This window comes from Sus scrofa, chromosome 6 (genome assembly GCF_000003025.6).
Source record: "Sus scrofa isolate TJ Tabasco breed Duroc chromosome 6, Sscrofa11.1, whole genome shotgun sequence".
Classification (NCBI taxonomy): Eukaryota; Metazoa; Chordata; class Mammalia; order Artiodactyla; family Suidae; genus Sus; species Sus scrofa.
Genome location: NC_010448.4, coordinates 133,166,575 through 133,188,568, shown reverse-complemented (window position 1 = coordinate 133,188,568; position 21,994 = coordinate 133,166,575).

The window sequence follows — 21,994 nt, the reverse complement described above, 5'->3', positions numbered from 1 at the left end:
TGTTTGAATAGTCTCTTTTGAGAAGTGTCTGCTCAAATATTTGGCCAATTTTTAAATTGGGTTATTTGTCTTTTTCTTATTGATTATAATAATTCTTTATATATTGAAGGTCATTTTTTCAGTTCTAGGTATTGTGAAAATCTTCTTTCAGACTGTGACTTGTTTATTTCTTAATTGTGTATATTTGGTAAACATAGATCTTAATTTTAAGTAAATCCAAGTTACTGTCTTTAATAATATTTTTTCCTGTCCATTTAAAGAAATATTTGCTTACTCCAAGGTAACAAACACACTATCCATTCCATTCTAGATGTTTTATTCTTTTTCTTTCTCTCACATTTAGTTCTATAAAAAAATGAATAAACATTGTGGTTTCCTCATAGGTGTAATATTGTACAGTAATAAAAATTACTCATGTGTACAACAACATGATTAGATCTCATAGACTTCATGTTGAGCAAAGGAGTCTGGAAATGAAGAGTATATATGGTGTGTTTCCATTTGTATACAATTTAAGAATGGGCAAAGCTGATCTGTGATTAAAGAAGTCAGAATTGTGGCTATTGACTGGAAAGAGATACAAAGAAACTTTCTGGAATGGTGGAAATGTTCTGTATTTTCATTTGGGAGTGTAATATTTACACATGTAAATATTTGTTAAGCTATACACTTAAGAGTTTTACACTTTATATGTAAATTACACCTCAATTTAAAAAAATGAGTGCCTAAATTAAAACATGCAGGTGCTTTCTTAGATCAACTGATTTACTTTTCAAACTCTTCCTTCAAGTTAAGTATTTTTATGTCTGGTTTTATACCTCAAGCTGAAGGACATTGCTTAACACCACATCACAAACACAACCACCTTCCTAAGGCGCTCTGAGTATAAAGTTTGATTTTTCAAAATACTTTGCAAAAAAGAGACTATAAAGAAGAAACTGAAGCTTTTCTATTTGCAAGTGTATCTTCAGGTGTAGCTTTTGATAACTCATAATTGATTCTTCTCAGGATGAATTTTTTACATCTTAAATATTACCCACTTAGTTTATTTTGTTATCAGAGCCAGCATTTTAATTAACGACTTTTTTTTTTTTTTTTTTTTTTTTTTTTTGTCTTTTTGGGGCTGCACCTGAGGCATATGGAGATTCCTAGGCTAGGGGTTGAATCGGAGCTGTAGCCGCTGGCCTACACCATAGCCGCAGCAATGCCAGATCCAAGCCATGTCTGCGACCTACACCACAGCTCATGGCAATGCCAGATCCTTAACCCACTGAGCGAGGCCAGGGATCGAACCTGTGTCCTCATGGATGCTAGTCAGATTCATTTCCACTGAGCCATGACGGTCATTCCCAATGATTATTTTTAAAAGATTAATATTTATTTATAAAATATTCATGTTTCTGAGTTGTGACAGACTAGCAAGACTTCACAAGAATAGAAAAACTTGGGAAAATTCTGTATTATTGGTGAATATCTTCAATTTTATGTTCTTCAATTAAAAAGAGAACCACAAGACTGGAGACATGGTGTGTTAGTTTGCAAGGGCTGTGGTTACAAAGTATTACAAACTAGCTAGCTTTATGTAAGAGAAATTTGTCTCATAGTTCCAGAAGGTAAAAGTCCTAGTTAAACTGTGGCAGGTTGGATGCTTCTCAAGACAGAGAGAGATTTGATCTAACTCTCTTTTCTTTGGCTTGTAGATGGACTTTATGTTCATATCAGGTTTTTCCTATATATACACTGTGTCTGAACATCTTTGAGAAGGACATCAGTCATGTTGGATTAGGTACCTCCCCCTACTTCAGTATAACCTCATTTTGAAAAAAAATTACTATAATTGATTTACAATGTTCTGTCAATTTCTGCTGTAAGTATAACCTCATTTTAACTTAACCAAGTACATTTTCAATGATTCTATTTTCAGAAGATCATATACTGAGGTATTGGTGGTTAGGGTTTCAACATATGAGTTTTGGCAGAAGCAAAACTCAACCCCTCATAAAATCCAATTCAGAGAAACCATAGTGCATTTTGAGAGAGATTTTGTTTGTTTTTGTCTTTTTCTCTCTTTAGAGCCTCACCCGTGGCATGTGGATGTTCCCAGGCTAGGGGTCAAATTGGAGCTGTAGCTGCCAGCCTATGCCAGAGCCACAGCAATGCACCATCTGAGCCGCGTCTGCAACCTACACCACAGCTCACAGCAGTGCCTGATCCTTAACCCACTGAGCAAGGCTAGGAATTGAACCTGCCTCCTCATGTATGCTAGTTGGGTTCTTTAACCACTGAGCCATGGCAGGAACTCCTGAGAGAGAGATTTTATATTAATGTAATATTAATCTTAATTTTTTATGAAAAAGAAATTGCTTAGATATATTTGAAAACTTTTGCAAAGATGCATCTTAAAATATGCAAAAGAGTAATTTATCAGTTTTCTAATTATGAATCATTATCTATATAGTTCAAATGTCCTTGCATTTTTCAAGTAACTACACTGAATCGAGTTTTTTCTGACCTTTGATTAAAATATTTGCATTTTAAAATTTTTCCATATATCTCACATATGAAATTAAGCAGAGATATCTGATTTACCCAGCTAACTAAAGAGCTCTTATATCCCTAATGGTTTAATCCCATGAATAAATACCTAATGTTAAAATTTGATTTTGGCATAGGAGTACATAAAAATTTATATTCCCTTTATATTCCATTCCTTCCTATATTTTTTACAATAAAATTATTGCTCAATGCTTTTAGAATTTACTGTGAATTAGATCTCAAGACTTTAAACTTATCCATAATCATAGACACATCATAGTGTTTTACATAGTGAGAATTACTTCCTTCAGCAGAATAAATTTCTCACTTTACCTCCTCATAGTTTATCTATTCAAGAACAAAAACATTACCACATACAGTACTGTAATAGTCATGTTATTATTCATTTGTATAAAGTCATAAATGCATAACTAGAAATAATTCAACTCACTTATGTATGCAACCAGAAAGTCTATGTTTGTCCAAACCAATAACAAGTTTTAGAGGTTTTTTTAAATCTGTTATCTCACAAAATGGAACTTTTTGCAATAGTTTTTTTCAGATTTTTCTCAGATTCATGTCTGTCAAATAACTAAGATGTATCCAATGTGTTTTTTTGTTTTGTTTTATTTATGGCCGCATCCATGGCATATAGAACTTCCCCAGGCCAGGGATCTAATCTGAGCTGCAACTGTGACCTATGCCATTGCTGCAGCAATTCTGGATCCTTTAACCCACTGTGCTAGGCCAGGAATCAAACTGGTGTCTCTGCAGCAACCAGAGTCACTGTAGTCGGATTCTTAACCCCACTGAAGCAGGGACTCCATATCCATAGTTCTTATGGTCAACATTTACCAAAATCCACATTTTCTTACTGTAAAAATTTGTTTTGGTGTGCTAGAATTTCTTTAGGGCCATTTTTGTATCTTCTTTGTATACTGGTAATTGGTACTTCACTTTTTTTTCTGTGAGACACATATCAAGGATTGTATTTACCTCAGTTATCTTGGAGCAAAAGGAACCAGCAGAATACAACCATGTAATAGACAAATATAAATACAGACTAGTAATAAATGGTTGCATTAAAATAAAGAGGTAAAAGTCCTAAAACAAGTCACCTGATTGACCCAATGGTCCTTCCTTTCTCCCCTGCCACACACACACATTCACTCTCTATCTTTGATTGCCTAGGTGATAGTCCCCATGTGATACTGACCTTGGGATTTTGTGCCATTTTTATATGCTGAATCATTAGTGCCTAAAATTCATTTGTTGAAGCCCTAAACTTCAGGATCTTAGAATGTGACTATAGTGAGAGACAGGGCCTTCAAAGAGATAATTAATGTAAAATAAGGTCATATGTGCAAACCCTATTCCAAAATAATTACTGTTATATTAGAGGTTAGGAGGCAAACCAGGGGATAACTGTAAGCACAGAGAGATGGCCATCCCTAAGCCAAGGAGAGAGGCTTTTGGAAGAAACCAGACCTACTGACATCTTGATCTTGAACTTCTAGCCTCTTGCACTGTGAAAAAATTAATTTCTGTTGTTTAAACCACACAGTCTGTAGTAGTTTATTATGGCAGCCCTAGCAAACTAATACACCACCAACTCTTTTTTTTCCCTAAGCAGAAGCTGCTCATGGATTCTTGTTAATTTGCATTGCTGGAAAAGATATTAGTAAAACCATCCTCTGTTTTTTCTGAGAGCACGTGCTTACCATTAAGTTATAACTGAAGTTTAATAGCACTGTCCCTTGCAATTCTCCATACAATAATTAGATGTATGTAGCACTTTCCTTCCTGCAGAGTTATAGCTCTTTCAAGGGAACTCACAGCATCTTACTGATAGGGAAACAGAGTGGCTAGATAATTTCCCCAGTCACAGAGCATCTGACACACATAAGATTAAGATTAAAACAAAAAACAAAAACCAAAAAACCCTGTATTCAGAATTGTTCCTTAATGACACTAGCTTTTATTTATTCTTGGAAATCGATGTTTAGAAAGGTTACATAATTTACAGGAGTGAGATAGTGAGGCTCCTAAACTAGAGCTACAGATTCCAAAGCAGGTTTTCTGTATACTGCCCTAATTCACACTGACTAATGCTCAGACATGACCATTTGTATTTTCAGGTCATTACTACCTCCACAGCAGAAGCCAGTGTAATTTATGCTTTATAAGTCTTCAGGAGAAATCCTCATTGAATATTTGTTGATGCTTTGGGGACTCTATATGCTGTTCTGTTTATTTTTCAGCTCTAAACATCTTACAAATATATCAACACAAGGTAAAACTATAATAAAGCAAACGTCTCAAAGCAGTCCATATCAAACTTTTTTCATAAAGGATTATGGATAGTAATATATCTAGAAAAAGAAAAATGTTGAAAGAACAACAAATAAGAGATTGGCACATGTAAATAAGAGCAAAATGTGTTGCCTTTTTAAATTTAAGGGGCATTGTTTATCAAAAGAAATCATCTGGGAGTTCCCATTGTGGCTCAGTGTTAACGAGTCCAACTAGTATCCATGAGGACTCAGTTTTGATCCCTGGCCTTGTTCGGTGGGTTAAAGGATCCAGTGTTGCCGTGAGCTGTGGTGTAGGTTGCCAATAGAGCTGAGATCTGGCATTGCTGTGGCTGTGGTGTAGGCTGGCGGCTGTAGCTCCAATTTGACCCCTAGCCTAGAACTTCTATATGCTGCACATGCGGCCCTTAAAAAAATTAAAAAAAAAAAAAAGGCATTTATCTCAGATGGACATAATTCCTTTGCGGCTGATAAAGGCAAATTCCAGAGCATTTCAGATTGAACAACACATCATTCAGAATTGGGAGAAACAAAAGTTTTGGGTTAACTGAGGTTTTTCTGATAGTGACTACAAAGCACCTTAGAATGTATTGTATTAAACAAAAGCCAAACAAAAATGAAAGCATCTGGCTGGTAAGAGTTTACCCTCCTAAAATGTAGAACCGCTTTATAGATCTGCTTGCTTCCTCCCTTAATAATATGCCTGAATTGGAATGTTGGTTTATTTATTGGTTCTGTTCTGTTTAATGGTATTTCAGTTAAGTAGTGTTTTATAAAAATAGTACAATATTTATCCAAGCATCCAATCTATGTTTAAATCTAAGAAATAAAAGGGCTTCTTGTAAATTCTCAATTTGATTTATGGGGCACTTCATCAAGTAAAACTCTTGTTATAAATATGGGGCAATCATGGGGATAACTTGGGTGGGTAGCAACAATGGAATGAGAATGTCATTCCTGATCTTTGTAGGCTTTCACAGCTGGACTCCCCACCCTATAAAATAAAGTGGAGGGAGGTAAAGTCTCATAGCTATAAACTAGAGAGGGAGGGAGAATAGTTTCCCATGACCCAGTGTGAGCAGAGCATTTATAGAAGCAATATTACTAAGTAGACTATTTCTACTAAGTAGAAATAGTTACAGTTGTGTAGGATTTTATCATTTAAAAAATTATTTCAAAATATTACTCATTTCACTTCCACAAATACACTGTAGTATACATACATTTATTTGCATGGTGCAGATAGAGAGATGTGATTTATCTAAAATATGTTACTTAGGAAGTTACCTGGTAAGTGGAAGACTCTAGGATGGAATATACTTCACCAGGCTGGTCACACCCAATAACATGGACAGGTCGAGGGTCTGTTCGTAATATGTTACCAAATTTTTTTCTGGCTGCCACATTGACTAATGATACCTGGACAACAACCAAGAGGACACCCTTCTCCATTACAAAGTTGGATGAAATGGAAAGAAAAAGAAAAAAAACGTAAGAATACCTTTCCCTTATAAGCAGAAAGCTTTATTTTTTATTTCCATTTCTTATCATTGAATTTAGTTTTTCTGTCCTTAAACTATATAATGTTTAGAGTGAAAATATAAAGAAAAATTGAAGCGAAGACCATATAAAAATCTAATTTTTACATATAAAATGTTCTCATTTAGAGTAAATTAACATATAAAATCACCTTTTAATATTTTACATAACTAAAAATATAAAAATGAAGTGGAATTTGATCATAGAACAAATGCAGATTTCTAGAGATGATAGAATTTTTCCTTTTTTTTTAGCACCTTTGGTTATGCTGAATTAGTGAACTGTTACTCAACTTCTCTTTTCTCTGGGTTTTGTGTGGCATGCAGACTTCTCATAAACATATATAATATGTGATACAGATTATCTACTTTAATGACTTCACAGTTGGAACTACCAAGATTCTTAATATGACTATGGTGAGCCTGCACTGACTTTGTTAGACATTTATATAGACTCAAACTTTGTGGTGACACAACTACACTCTGAAATTCAAACAACATATTTCCATTTTAAATACTTAACTTTAACCAATTGTTTATGAACTAAAAAGACTGCAGTGCAATCCAATGAAAAGTTGGCTTCTTTGGAAATTCTCATTTGTATACCATATGCTTTCAAAGAGTAAAATATTTATAATTTAATAAAATAATTCCAAACCAAAACCCATCCATTGCAGATGGAGTTGTTTCTCTATTTAGAATGGTTAATTTAAATTTTTGTTGAAGAGGAGATAATTCAGGAAGAAGCCAAACTTCTCCCAGTAAGACCACTTTTCTTCTGCATGTTGAAGGTAATTTTATAGCACTCCATTAATGGAAAGATCTAAGCAAAATTAACAGGCTTCTCCAGGTCCCTCCCACAGCCCAGCATGCACTGAAGTACTTTAAAGAAACTGTTTGCATTGGAATTCTCCCATGCCTTAGCACTTAAAGCTTTAAAATATCTTTGAAGCCCATCTGCTGCAGAGCTTTATTTTTAATAAAAATGGAAAGGGGCAGTCATAACTGCCTCTGATATAATATGTCTCTTTCTATAATTCTAATTTGTTGTACCTCAGAGGAGATTTTTGGATCAGAATTACTTTCATTCATAAGACAGTGAATCCATTGTAACCAACTAGTAATACTAAAAATCATAGTAAATGGAACTATGATATCCCATAAATAGTCCCTTTTCCATCACTTTAGAGTTGTATTCTGTAATATAGAATACATTAGTTTGTTGTCATTCTCAAATTGATACAGCTATCTGTAAATACAGTGTCCAGCTGTATTTTCATACTCAAATGTATTAAGTTGTACATTATGGAAAGAGACAGTTAATGATATAAAAGATAAAAAAGAATAAAACATTTGTGAATCATTTCCCAATATAAATTTTTGGATATAAAGATAAAAATTTTAGTTTTGATCACTGCAAGTTTCCAACAAAAATTGTTCTCCTTGATTCTCCTCTCTAGAGTGGTCTGTTCTGGTTTTGCAAACAAGAAAAAACTTCTCACTTTTGAGGCAGTGAGATAATGGATAATTTTTGAGCTTTGAAAGTAATCCAGTCACCCTACTATCTTATGAGGCTTGGTTAAGTTACTACCTTCTCTGAGGCTTAGTTTCAACCTCTGTAAAAGAATAAGAGATCTAGTTCAGAGAGTTGCTGGGAGCTTTAGACATGTTAATATAAGTAGAAAGCTTGCAACATAAATAATCCTCAATACATGTTATATATAATACAGTTACAGAAATTTATTTCCCACAATTTTCTTTTTCCCATGGCTAGTTGGACACACCTACTCCTGTGCATTAACCTGGATAGAGATTACAGAGAGTGGTGCCACAGAATTAGTCTGTAGGGCAAGAGCAACCTTTTTTTTTTGGTCTTTTTGCCTTTTCTAGGGCCACTCCCACAGCATATGGAGGTTCCCAGGCTAGGGAGCTGTTGCCACCGGCCTATGCCAGAGCCAGAGCAACGCAGGATCCGAGCCGCATCTGCAACCTACACCACAGCTCACAGCAACACCAGATCCTTAACCCACTGAGCAAGGTCAGGGATCGAACCCGCAACCTCATGGTTCCTAGTTGGATTCGTTAACCACTGCACCGCGACAGGAACTCCAAGAGCAAATTTTTTAATAGTCACATTTCTCTGACTTCAGGCTTATGTAGGTGCTCTACATTTCCTTCACTTTTTTTCCCCCCATATGGCCACACCCATGGCATATGGAAGTTCCCAGGTCAGTTATTGAATTTGAGCTGCAGCCATGAACTATCCTGCAGCTGCAGCAACACCAGATCCTTTTAACCCACTGTACCAGAGTCAGGGATCAAACCACACCTCCATAGACACCAGAGCTGCTGCAGTCAGATTCTCTACCCACTTCACCACTGTAGGAATGCCATGCCTTTCCTTTACTTTCATTAGCATCAGGAAATAGGTAATAAAAGAAAAAGTACAGGGTTTCCCTTCATAAAAAACTGATATGTTTCCAGAATCTTCTTCATAGCAACGGTGTAGATTGGGAAGTATCTTCAATTCATAAAAATGGAAAAGATTACATAAATTTCAAAATTTATTGTAAATGGCATATGATTCAGTAGGAATACAACAAATACTTTTTCATATGGTTTTTGTTTTTTTTAAAGAAAACTGGTTCAAGAACTTATACTTTCAGAAAGTTTAAAGGAGCTTGTGCTGACAAGCAACTAAAAACAAGCTAGGTAGAATGCAAAAATCATTGTTGCTGAAAATGATAAAGATTACAGGGCCACGATCCCTAGGAGAGGAGAACTGAAGGAATTAAGTTTCTGTAGCTGCATTTTCCTCTGGGAAATTGCCAAATCTGAGGGTAGGGAATAAATCTGCGAACACAAATTTTGCCTGAGAGACAGAAGAAACAGCAGTTTATGGTGATCTTTGGGGACTGAAAATACAAAATTGGCCAAGATGCCAGAGAGGATGATTGGGCAGAAAGTATCTTGACACAGAGGCAACTTTGTCCCAGCACATCCTCAAAGAACGTCCAAAACTTGAGCTACAACAGGCCAAGAAACTAATCTGAAAAACCTCTTTCTTTTCTAAAGAGATTCAAATTAGAATCTCTAGGTGGGGAGCTCTAGTGAACACAAGACATTCTCATTAGAATGCTTTGAATGACTGGGATCTGGAAATATATGTTAAACAGATCAAGAAGGAGCCTCGGTGAAATCAAAACCATTAACCTGGTCTTACCTCAGCTTGGTCTTTGGATTCAGAGATGATTTAGAAAATGTTTTGTTGGGGAAATATTTATGAAAACCCTGGGAAGGGCCTGGTTCCTTTGCTTCTTGGGAAACTGTAAATCCTTCACTTGTGGACCTCTCTCTGCTCCACTTTCCTGGAAGTGGCGTTAAGTCTGTCCATGATGCTGCCTGAGCCATGCACCTGGGTAGAACACGTGGCTGGCTTCTGTGGCATCTGGGTATGGTTGCATTTTCTCAGGACCTTGTGTGCTGGAGAGGGGGTGCTCAAGATGGGTGGAGGCTGCCCCTCTCTGTACACCTAGTGTTGCATGCCCTGCTTGTGTTTGAGGTCATGTATGTCAAAAATAAACCTGTTAGAAACTGAATAAAAAAAAAAATCTGTCTAGCTGTAGAAAGGGTAGAAACTCTCTAGAGGACATTGATATCTTCTGGATCCTCTGTAGTTTTTAATATATAATATTCATGTTGGTATGGGTCACAGATGTGGCTCAGATCCCACATTGCTATGTCTGTGGTGTAGGACAGTAGCTGCAGCTCCAATTTGAGCCCTAGCCTAGGAACTTGCATATGCTGTGGGTGCAGCCCTTAAAAAAAAAAAAAAAAAATTGCCACAAAAGCCAGGAGACAGAACCATAAAAGTATCATGCATGTGTATGAAAAGAGTAAAAAATATAAAAAATTAATAAGAAAATAGTATCTGGAAAAAAGTGAGAATTCTAGATCTAAGAATAGTAATTTAATAACTCAAAAAGGAAAAGATTTAACAGCATATGGGTCATAGTAGAATATAAGATAGGCATACTGGAAGATAGATCAAAAAGGAATAGAAAAACTGATGCAAAGAGGATAAAAATAATTTTAAAAGATAAGAATTTTGAAATAGTAAGAGCATAAGTGACAAATGGGACAGCTACCAAAAGTCTAATCAATGAACAATTGATCAGACTGGAACAATATTCAAATAATGCCCATAAGTTTCAAAAACCAATGAAGGACAGAAATTTAGTTTGTAGAAGCTCTGTAAACCTGGAAAATTATAAATACAGAATAAAATAAGCCCTAGACATAGATACAAAACTATTTAAAGAAGAAAAAGAAGTAGGACATGAAGAAGAAGGATAAGAAGAACAAGAACATTAAAAGCAGAAAAAGGAGGAACATATTCCATATTACCTTGAAAGGAGCAACAATATGATTAGCAGAAGACTTCTCAACAAAAATAAAGTCAGAAAATAACGGAATGGGTTCTGTGAATGTTTAAAGAAAATAATTGCCAACCAAGACTAATACACCCAACAAAAATATTTTTTAAGATAAATGCAAAATAAAAAATTAGATCAACAAAATAGAGCAAATGTGCCACTAACTCACCTTCAATAATAATAATAATAATAATAATAATAAGGTCATTATTCAGTCAGAAGGAAAATAATACTGTCTATAGAATTCAAGATATATTCAGAATTTCAATGTAGTTTCTGTTTTGCCTGAGTAGCAATTCTTTGCTTCTTTTTGTTATTATTTGTCTGCCAACTATTTTTTCCATCTTATAGGTAGTGTCTCTTATAGGTAGCATGTAACTGGATTTGATTTTTGATTGTGTTTGCAATTGATTATCCCCCTTACCCACCATATACATTTCAAGAGTCTCAGTCATTTTAAGTTAGTATTTTTCTCCTCACATTTTTTGGCATTGACAATATAATTAATTAGGATTCATCCCTTCTTTTCTTAGTATTTATTCATGTATACTTTATTTCAGTATAAAGTGTGAAATGTGTGTATTGTATATATGTGAGCTATGCATATTATTTCTTCCTTTAATGATTATCCTTTAATATTTAACACAGTGATTTAAAAATATTTTTGCCACTGTTTTGTCTAGTTTTTAATAACACTAGACATATTTTGAAAACAGCTTCCAGTTTATGTTTTTCTTTCTTGTTCCAATACTTCCATGTTGATATTATCTGGTGTTTCAGTTTCATGTTGCTTCAGTATTTTAATATTTTGTGGCAAAAACTGTTAGATTTAACAATAAGTTTACCATGGTCCTCCATTCACCAATATTTATCTGTGTGTTATTTCAGATTCATTTTTTTTCATTTTCTTGGGTTATAATCTTCAGCATTTCTTTTTGTAGTTTAAGATTGTATCCTTTTTGTGTAGGAAAACCTATTTGAGTGTGTCTGGGGATGCTAACTCTGCTGCTATTTTACTTTCAGACATGGGGAAGGATTCAAGGTATGTGATGATGTTAGCAAATTATCTTGCTCTAAAACTGAGATAATGTGTAGATATTCCCAAAGCATAAAAGAGAAAATCAAGTTAATATTGAAACAATATTGCCATTATAGGATATGTCATTAAAAATAGTATTTACCAGGCCACGAATTTACATTGATATTTTTCGGCTAGCAGAAAACATAGAGTAAATAAAACAATGCTGTGGGCATTATTTTGTCCATATTAATTATTCTCTTCTATGGTCTTTCTACTTACTGTCCATTAAGGAGTTTAATTTATACATATCTCTTGCACATATATCTTTTTAACTTTTGAAAATTTGAAATAGTTTAAGTCATAATTTTGTTATTCCTCCATTGCCTGGCAAATATTGGTTTAAATGAATTTAATATCAAGTATTTAAAGTTATACTTAAAGGAGTTCCCATCGTGGCACAGTGGAAACGAATCTGACTAGGATCTATGAGGACACAGGTTCGATCCCTGGCCTCACTCTAGTGGGTTAAGGATCTGGCATTGCCATGAGCTGTGGCATAGATTGCTGATGCAGCTCAGATCTGGCTTTGCTGTGGTATAAGCCAGTGGCTACAGCTCTGATTTAACCCCTAGCCTGGGAAGCTCCATATGCCACAGGTGCAGTTCTAAAAAAAATAATAATAATAAAGCTATATCTAAAGATCTTTTCACACAAACAGATCAATTTTTTTTTCTTTTTCAGGTTGAGCAGTATGATTGGTTTCTTAAAAATTATTTTTAGCTGCCAGCAACAAAGCATCACTATTTTTTTCTTCTCACTACTCTCATGTTTTCTGTCTATTCCAAATGCCATATTTTTTAACTCTCTGTTTGAATCCTTTGTGATTTTCCCACATCCTTCCACTTGACATACTACTTCTGAAAGACATTCAGCTGTAGTGCTCAAGATAAACCTCCATCCATAAGTCAACATCCTTCAATATTTGCAAAAGCTTCATGTTGAATCTGCAGATGTCTGGGAGCTGCATTAGACAGACTGGTAAAGAGACGAAGGATAATGCAGACAAATACTCTTAGGCTAAAATGAAATAAATTAAACCTTTTCAGATATGAGTGACCTTGTTTGAGATTTAATTCATTAATTTTTTTTTTCTTTTTAGGGCCACACCCACAGCACATGGAGGTTCCCAAGCTAGGGGTCAAATCAGAGCTATAGCTGCTGGCCTCCACCACAGCCACAGCAATGCTAGATCTGAGCCACATCTGCAATCTACACCATAGCTCACAGCAACACCAGATCCTTAACCCACTAGAGTGAGGCCAGGGATCAAACCTGTGTCCTCCTGGATCCTAGTCAGATTCATCAACCAATGAGCCATGACAGAACTCCTAATTCATTAATATTGATCCATACTTCCTAAGATGTACCCAACTAAGGGTTGGTAAAGTAAGATATATGGATAAGAAATTTGAGTGGCAGCAGACAGTAGGAAGAAATTCAAAGCCAGCAACAAAGGAGCTAAGGGGATGTCCAAGGCCCAGGGAGATAATATGGCAGAGGAAAGACCCTATTTTATGCATAACAGTTATTCAGAATTTAATAGTAATTTGCCTATGATGATGAAGGTTTCTAGCTCCGAGGTCTCTAGACCTGAGTTAAAAATCCCCACTCCACAATTTAAGAGTTGTATTTTTGAAAGCTTTTGTTTTTTCATCTATAAAATGAGGGTAGTAATAAAATCTGGTTTAGAGTCATTATGAGGATTAAATGTGATTAATTAAATGTTACTTATTAGCTATTATCATGATAACCCATCTAAGCCTGAAAAGATAAGAATAAAATGTGAACAAGTAAGCTTAGACAGTGGCAGATTAGGACAGTTGATACTAATTGGGAATAAAAACAAGAGAATTAGTAAGCAAGTTCACAAAGAAGCCCAAACTACTATATTTCAGACTTCTAGAGAAAATCATTCACATCAGAGTTAATTTGAAAGGCACCTAATGGATTAGAACAGTGAACATTTTGCATAGTTATACCTAGTATCCCTAGTACAAAATGCAAATATTAACATAAGTTATATATCTAGGTAATTAAAAACAAAGGCATTTACACAAAACATTTGGTCATCCATTTGTATGTTCAGTATGATGAGACTAAAAATTCCTTCTAATCCAAAATATGTTGATGCATTATGTCATAATAAGAAATGCGGTCTCTGGAAATGTATCATGCACTGAGAACAACTATATTCCCCAAGAGAAGAAAGAAGCCCTTAAGTATGAGAAAGAATATCTTCTCAGAGTGTTGTCCCTTAGTATCTGGGACAACCCTTGTAGAATTCAGAATAGGATGAGCACCAGTGGGAAACCTGGCCCTTACAATTAATATTACGCGGAGTAAGGTCTTGATTCTTGCACTCAGGCCTAACTATCTCTAACTATAAATTATCTTTAAAAGAATGCTTTTGCTATGTCTTTCGCTAATTCACCACTTGAACTTCAGCCCTCTTAAGAATACCTTGGTGGCAAGCTTGGACTTAGGGCGTTTGACACATGGCACAGAATTGACTAGAAGTTTGGTTGTTAAATTCAACTTGCAAATGCAAGAGGAAGCTTGCTACAGAAGGCAGTTTTATTCTTTCTACTGTCCTTAATATAGGTGAAGGGAAGCAGTGTCTCTTAGGCAACCATGATGAATGTTTGCCATAAATTAGCTAAAAGCTCAATGTGTAATTTATTCTGGGTTGGAATTTTCTCCCAAGTAGTTTATGCTATATACTGCACAGACATACATACAAGGAGAAAAGAGAAAAAAAAAAGTCGAGTCATAATTACATTCACATGTTGGCTAATTGGGCCCTTCGGGGCCTTCTTCCTAATTATAAGAGGGCATACAAAGAAGAAATATCACTAAAAGCGAGTACGTATAGAATGAATATGAGTTTAAATGGGTTGTGCTGGCTATATAAAAGCTGTAAAACTTGATAGAGAAGGAATGCTATTACTTGCCAAACATCTCCTACATATTAAAAAAAAAAAAAAAAATCAGGCCCACAGCACTGTCATTGACAGAATAGAAGATGAGAAAAAAATTATGCTGTTAGCTTTAAAGAGAACGCATTGAAAAAGGAAGGCTCTTAATCTAAAATCTAGATGTATGTTTTTTAGATCTATTTTAGAAATGCAGAGAAATTATGATCTTATGATAACACTTGAAATAAAAAGTATATATTTTTTTGGCAAATTCAGTATCTGTAATATTTTTGTAAGACTTCTGAAAATAAAATTACATAGATGCATTACATAAATATAAGCTTGAAAATATTCATAGAATTTATTCATTTGTAATGTGTAAACGTTGATGATATTTTTATAGTAAAAGCAAAGGTGGATTTTAATCCCTGACATTGGAAAACTATACATTATTGCTCTGATAACTCTTAAAGGAAAATTTACAGTTTTTTCTCTCAGATTCTCTTGGGGATTTAAGATGGCAGAAAGGGTGGAGAAAGAGTGTACCCATGTTAGAGTAAATCATGGAACTTTTTACAAGGTTGTAATTCATTTTATTTTACATCAAGTGGTACCCTTTCGACATGTCTATAAAAGTCTGAATGTTTATAGTAGATGTGTATATAATATTGCATTACACCTCATAACCAAGATAAACTGGCAAGAACCCTAAAGCTCAATAGGAACAAGATTGCCTTTATCTCTTAAAACTGTCATTTTAATTTTCTACACTAGACAATGCTATAGACGCAGGATGACTTAAGATCCTGGTGGCTGTTAGACCACAATCTTGTACTGTTTTGAATTTAGTACCTAATCAAATTGCTTTGCTTTTAGTATTCTTATCTTGATTTATGTGAATTGGTATAGGGTACCCTCCGTAGTATACCCGAAGGAACAGTGTATTTTACAGCATTCTAAATGCAAATCCTGCTCCCAGATTTACGCCATGGACAATGCAACCGCACGATTAAAAAATAATTTAAAATGAAACCCAGAAAAATTGAAATGACACTTTCAAGTCAAACAGTCTTTAGTGGCTGGCGCTGATGCTCTATGGGCTGCCCATACTGAGCCAGAGTGCTGAGCAGGGTACAGTCCACAGCCTGCAATTTCAAAGTTACCTTCTGTGGAGCTGGAATTAAATGCCCAGTTAACACAAAGGAAAATTTCCCTCGTGCAAAATCTAATCAAATGTAATATGTCTACATTATAACTACCATTTCTATGACTATTATAATTCAAGTTCCTAATTATGAGTTCAGTTCATAAAAAGAAAATTGGCTTTCATTTGAACAGCATTTTCAGTCAGAAATGGGCAACACACATTTAAGTACACAGGTTTTCAATTCATTATTCTTTTCATTTTATTTCAATACCCATTATGGGCCCAATTCTACCCTCAAATACTGATATTCAATTCCCTATGCAGTCAGGTTTATACACAAATCTTGGGCTCAGCATAAGTAGGAAAAGTACAGAAATGATTCCCGAGGAAAAGATGAGGGAGAAATTAAACTATTCAGATGGTAGATTTGAAACAAAACAAAACAAAAAAACCTCCAAAACAAGACGAAATATACCAGATTCAATAATCTCAAACTAAGTATGTATGAGAAAATAATCAAATCCTTGGTTCCTATTGCTGTCTATTCAATGTCCCAGTATAGTTTCTCCATAGATTGTATCTATCCCATAGTTCTGTTCCCATTTATCTCAGTGCTAGCATAATTTGAAATAGTTTTACTTGGGACCATAGGCTATATAAATAGGCTCACCACTTAACTCTGGAAAACTCAGGGAATTATTATTTTAAGGAAGCATACAATATACAATTTAAAAATTAGTCATATCTAAAATTGCCCGCTTTTAGGGTGTTTTTGTTTTTTGTTTTTTTTTTTGTTTTTTTTTTTTGTATGTTTGTTTTTTAAGTCTCAAAGCACATTTCCACATAAGACTAAATAAAGATCAAAATGTTTTCATTCTGAAGCCAGGCTATAAGATCTGATGTAACTTTTAAGATCTGAAATATGTCAAAGTGGGCTGAACTCTAAATACACCATCTTGTCTGCACATGAACCACAAGTTCAAAGTAAGCTGGAATCCAGGTTCTCTCTGACTCCAAACCAGAGCACTGATTTTAACTAAAAGTTGAGAGAAATTGTTTACTTGATTGAAGGCAAAGTGAAAAGCAGCTCGAGCTGTCTCACAGCTTGCAAGACAAAAAGTGATGTTGCTCCATTAGGATAGAAGAGGGGGATGGAGAATGGGGTACATGTTTTTCTGGCTTCCAAAGAAGCATTTGAATAGGAAATTTATGAAAACTGGATCAGAAAATCTGAAGGCACATCATCAGTAGTGCTAAGTGATGTGTATAACAAAGGAAGACAAGAAAAGATCATTAAAACATAAAAAGCCATCTTTGCATTTGTGAAATATGAAGTTGTAGATGTTCAGCTGTCAGGAAGTGTCTTTCTGTGAAGCCCACACATGCCTCTACAATAGCGTTCGGCAACATCTAGAAATGGAAGATATCAGAGAATGAATTCACTGGCTGAACAGACACAAAAAGGCCCACTTGGATATGCTTATTAAAGTAAAACAAAGTTCACTAGATTTTCCAGCTTATGAGAAATGAAAACCTGATCTAAAAGGAAATATCTCTGCTTACTTCATTTATTTGTTTCTACAGAATGTAGATTAAAATGAAATATGTGAAGATATGAACTGTGTCTAATTTTGCTAGCCATCATGGTCATAATTTCCAGAACATCATAATAACCACAAGTAATTATTGAACTTTTACCAAATGTGAGCTACTCTGCTCGTGATTTACATGCATTGTTTTATTTAATATTCACAATTGTCCTATTCAAATTTTAGAAAAATCCTATGAAATACATACTACTATTATTTTTATTTAACAGATAGGCAAAACAAAGCTTAGAAATCTATGTGTTTGGCTAAAAGGCCAACAGTTACTAAGTAGTTATCAGGTGCTTCACTGCATATCCTTAAATTCTAAGCTATATGATTTTACTCATTATTCCTATACCGCTTATGTTAATCTAGAATAGGTATGGCACTAGTCAAATTTTGATTTGATATTGTCAAAGCTACAGAAGAACTCAAGACACACATACCTTTCACTGTGTCTGTTTACCCTCTGCAATTTTAAGTGGATAAGCACAAAAGCAGTATACATTGAATAACTGAAAATAATAACAGATTCATGTTACTTGGAAAGGCATCACATTTACTACCACTGAGAGACCATCTCTATTTTGTTTCTAAGGAATCTCAACCAGCTACTAGTATTTAGATATATGAATTTCTGAATGACTCATGGTTTCATCTGTGGAGCATTATCACATGTCCAAAAGCCATGCCATAATGATTTTCTTTGTAGTTTTTGCAGAGAAGGTCTACTGAGCTGAAGTTGGTGAACTTTTGGTACTTAATCTTAAGCCACATAATTTCCACAAAGATAAGTCTGGTGCTCCATTAATAATGTATATTTTAAGACCACGAGAGAATCTACAAGAATGTTACCACAGTAGAAATTGAGTTTTCAGGAAGTAACAAAGACAAGTATACCTCGTTTAAATGAAATAAGAACATTTGAGTTATGAGAAAAAGAACACAATGTAAAGGAAATTGTAACTTACCCTTACATTATTAAATAGTATCACTGTTATCACATAACCATCAAAGAATCTGATTTATTTCACTGACTAGTCTATGAGGAGCCTGCACAACATTTGGAAAATATACAATAACCCATAAATGCATGTCCTTCGGTGCTTGTAGAAAATATTAGCAATTTAAGCACTTATGGTATTTCAAAGTGCTAAAAAAATTATCTTTGGAAAAGTCTAGAGTTTATACTTTTTTAGGAAAGGAGACATAGTTTTCTTCCCACTTGAAAGTCTTTGCATATGTGATTCAAAATCAAATCTAAAAATTATGGTGTTAGTGGTACCTCAGGACTCAATGCTTGTATCATCTTGAAATTCAATACACACACAAGAAAACCCCTGAAATTAAAAATATTAAATGAAAGTAATTTAATACTAAATCCCATCAATTTAAAATACAGGCTCAAAATGAGAGAGAGAAAATCATTGGAAGCTAGCCAGTGTAGGAGAAAGACTGAAGGAAAAAGGCTCACTTCTGAATGGATTGATCATCTTAATTTTCTATCAATCTGTGTGTATTTTGTTTCTCTATAATAAAATAAGGTTATGTAATATAAGTAGCCAATTTCAAACAAACCAAGCACCATTTGCAAAGTCAAGAATTAGCTCACTTCTAGTAGTTTCATTTTTAAATTTAGGAAACTCAGATTATTGCACACAAAACTTCAAATTTCAGCAAGAGAATGAAGTACTTACTTTAACTTCAAAATGAATTCTCTTGTGATAATACCTAAAACAAAATTTTTTTTTTTCCCACTGTACAGCAAGGGGGTCAGGTTATCCTTACATGTATACATTACAATTACATTTTTCCCCCACCCTTTCTTCTGTTGCAACATGAGTATCTCGACAAAGTTCTCAATGCTATTCAGCAGGATCTCCTTGTAAATCTATTCTAAGTTGTGTCTGATAAGCCCAAGCTCCCAATCCTTCCCACTCCCTCCCCCACCCATCAGGCAGCCACAAGTCTTTTCTCCAAGTCCATGATTTTCTTTTCTGAGGAGATGTTCATTTGTGCTGGATACTAGATTCCAGTTATAAGTGATATCATATGGTATTTGTCTTTTTCTTTCTGGCTCATTTCACTCAGGATGAGATTCTTTAGTTCCATCCATGTTGCTGCAAATGGCATGATGTCATTCTTTTTTATGGCTGAGTAGTATTCCATTGTGTATATATATCACATCTTCCGAATCCAATCATCTGTCGATGGACATTTGGGTTGTTTCCATGTCCTGGCTATTGTGAATAGTGCTGCAATGAACATGCGGGTGCACGTGTCTCTTTTAAGTAGAGTTTTGTCTGGATAGATGCCCAAGAGTGGGATTGCGGGGTCATATGGAAGTTCTATGTATATATTTCTAAGGTATCTCCAAACTGTTCTCCATAGTGGCTGTACCAGTTGACATTCCCACCAACAGTGCAGGAGGGTTCCCTTTTCTCCACAGCCCCTCAAGCACTTGTTATTTGTGGATTTATTAATGATGGCCATTCTGACTGGTGTGAGGTGATATCTCATGGTAGTTTTGATTTGCATTTCTCTTATAATCAGTGATGTTGAGCATTTTTTCATGTGTTTGTTGGCCATCTGTATATCTTCTTTGGAGAAATGTCTAAAAAACAAAAATTTAATGATTTTTTTTTTCTTAGAATTCTGTTCAGAGAATGTGTTTATTAAGTCAACAGTTTTTAACCAGAATACCTTTAACAGGTCATGCTCCAGTCAGATTACCGCATTATATCTCAAACTCAAATTTTCAGAAGGTCTATAAGTCTTGTTCCTTTTGCTATTACAATGTTTTAAGGGTTCATTATAAATTTTATTTTATTTTATAAATTTTAAAGTAGTATATCCTAAAGTAAATTTTGTATATATTTCTTAGTGTAATTGAATCAAGTATTTTCAAGCCTTAGAACAATAAAATATACCACAGTCTGTTGTTACGTAGGTCTTTAATTTTATTATCAAGAGTATACTGACGAATATATCCGGATGTGTTTTTATCCCAGGTCCCATTTCATTAGTGTGAGAGCTTAAAACACTCTTCATTAATGACAAAATTTTGATGTTGCATATCTTTATTCCCTTGTCATATTTTATTATCATGGTGATATTAATTTTGACACAACTGAAAACTTATAATGGTCCAATATTAAGAATTGAAAGTCTTTTCATTACTTCTGGTTATACACTGGGCCTTTTAATTACAGATGTAAAAAATAGAGACTGCATTCTATTCATAAACTCTAGAAAAATGATAGTTTTGTTACATGAAAAAATTGCACTGATACAAATAATACATTTGCCTTTACTACCCATAAAAACATATATTTATACTTCGCATCAGTCTTTGTATAAGTAAAAAACCGTTTCTTCCTCTTATATGAGAAACTATTTCCTTTTTTTTTTTTTTTTTTTCTTTTTTTTTTCCTTTTCTGGGCCAGACCCACGGTATATGGAAGTTCCTGGGCTAGAGGCCTACACCACAGCCACAGGATTGCAGGATCTCAGCTGTATCTGTGACCTATACCACAGTTCATGGCAACACTGGATCCTTAACCCACTGAGTGAGGCCGGGAATGGAACTCGCATCCTCATGGATAAAAGTTGGATTCTTATCCCACTGAGCCACAACGGGAACTCCTATGAAACTGTGTCATTAGCAAGTCATTTCTTTCTGCTGAGTTTGACTTTTTCCTACACTAATGTTAGATGAATGGACTCAGGAGTCAGATTGACTAGACTTAACTCATGGCACTGCCACTACCTGGCTGCATGCCCATGGAAATTTACACATTCTCTCCTGCATCAATTATTCATCTATAAAATGGGAAAACTGGAGTTCCCGTCATGGCAAATCCGACTAGGAACCATGAGGTTTTGGGTTCGATCCCTGGCCTTGCTAGGGATCTTGAAAGTGTGAGCAACCTTAAAGCACATATGTCAAAAGAAATTTTCCCATAAGAAATAATGCCGTGAGCTGTGGTGTAAGTCACAGACACAGCTGGGATCCCGAGTTGCTGTGGCTGTGGTGTAGGCCGGCAGCTACAGCTCTGATTAGACCCCTAGCCTGGAAACCTCCATATGCCGAGGGTGCGGCCCTAGAAAAGACAAGAAAATAAATTAATTAAAAAAAAAAAAGTAAAATGGGAAAACTACTGGCCCTACCTACTGAGTGATCTTGAGGGTTATAGGAGTTAATACATGTAAAGTCAGAACTATGCTAATCACATAAGAAGTACTGTGTTAGGTGTTATTACTCAGAAACTTGTTCAAGAGAGATTTATTGAGAGGTTACCATGTTCTAGGCACTCCTCATTGTGCAGAGAGACTGTCTTAGTTCCTAAGGTTGATCTGAAATGCCATTATTAATGGCAAACCAGTCACTCTACTAGGAACTGAGTTTATCAAGATAAACTCTCTAATCTCAAAACACTTA